Source organism: Prenolepis imparis, unplaced genomic scaffold (assembly GCF_030444845.1).
Source record: "Prenolepis imparis isolate NDT839.2.m4 unplaced genomic scaffold, iyPreImpa1.0 SCAF_78, whole genome shotgun sequence".
NCBI classification, from domain to species: Eukaryota; Metazoa; Arthropoda; class Insecta; order Hymenoptera; family Formicidae; genus Prenolepis; species Prenolepis imparis.
The window spans coordinates 32,291-33,720 of record NW_028141236.1 but is presented as its reverse complement, the minus strand read 5'-3'; the positions used below and the strand labels follow the sequence as shown (position 1 = coordinate 33,720).

The 1,430-nt window shown below is 25.4% G+C and overlaps 1 long non-coding RNA gene across 1 annotated transcript; it reads left to right on the top strand.

Annotated features, from left to right (window-relative positions):
- Positions 1–357: 357 nt before the first annotated feature.
- Positions 358–1,196, top strand: LOC145947419 (uncharacterized). Its single transcript, XR_014427169.1, has 3 exons — positions 358–426; positions 621–798; positions 1,071–1,196. It is a non-coding gene; the product is annotated as an uncharacterized LOC145947419 (long non-coding RNA).
- Positions 1,197–1,430: the final 234 nt, after the last annotated feature.

Genomic DNA, 1,430 nt, shown 5'->3' with positions numbered 1-1,430 from the left:
TATATATAAATGTACTACCCACACAGCACATGATATCGTACGAATATTCTATATTCATTCTGTGAATGTACGTACTGTACGTAATATACTGAGAACATCTTTATAATATCTTGTGTAGTATATTATTTTTCGTATATTCTCAGGATATTATCAGAACATCTTGTGTAGTATATTATTTTTCGTATATTCTCGTATATTCTCAGAATGTACTTTTAATATCTCTTATAGTATATTATTTTTCGTATATTCTCATAATATACTATTGAATTACGCGCATTTTTACTTATGAGCGGATATGTATGCCATTTTGGATACGTAATTTCCGCTATTGCCGTCATTTGTCTTTTCCTTGTTCTTGTTCACTGACCACGTGCAAGTGCTATGTGCAATCTGGTGCAATTATATTACGATTGTGATTAATCGCAGGTAATCCTTTTTATTTTCAAATAAATTAAATGTAAAAAGGGTATTTTATAAAAGCTATTCAATGATTTATTAATACTTCATAATTATAAACACACAAATTAACCTCATTAATGCAAATTATAACCTCACAATCGAATATTATAATGTATCAAAAATATGTATTTTTATGTGAAATTCTTATTATTATGTTACAGCATTTGCACAAAAAAGGACGTCATTATCAATTGTCGTTTATTATATCAATTATCATTTTGTGATCTCTGCAGAATCTTTCTAAAGAAAAAGTGTTCTCCGCATACACATATATACATATGTATATAGATGAGATGTAAATGTGAAAAATAAAAGTGAAACTCTGGATTCAAAAATCAAGTGAGTTTTATAACATATTTTAATTATATAGTGTGTACGATTAAGTAAGCTAATTGTTACTGCAATTAACTTTTAAAACGATCTTAAAAGACTAATGTATGCCAATACTCTATATTTGTATATTACACATTGATAATGAATGAAAGATATTGCATACATATAAAATAATATGTTAACTAGGCTTTTAAAACCGTTTTAAAAGTTAATTGCAGTAACAACTAATATATATTAATATATGTATTCTTATATGAAGTTCTCATTATATGTTACAGCGTTATTTGCACAAAAAAAGGACGTCATTATCAATTGTCGTTTATTATATCAATTATCACTTTGTGATCTCTGCAGAATCTTTCTAAAGAAAAAGTATCTCCGCATATACACATATATATATAGAGATGGGATATATAAAAAATAAAAGTGAAACTCTGGATTCGCAAAAATCAAGTGAGTTTTATAACATATTTTAATTATATAGTGTGCGATTAAGTAAGAGCTAAGTTATTATACTGCAATTAATTTTTAAAATGATTTTAAAAGTTAATTTCAGTAACAACATATAGCATATAGCTTATTAAATATATGTTAGATATTATTAAATGTATTCTTATGTGAAATTATTATTATATGTT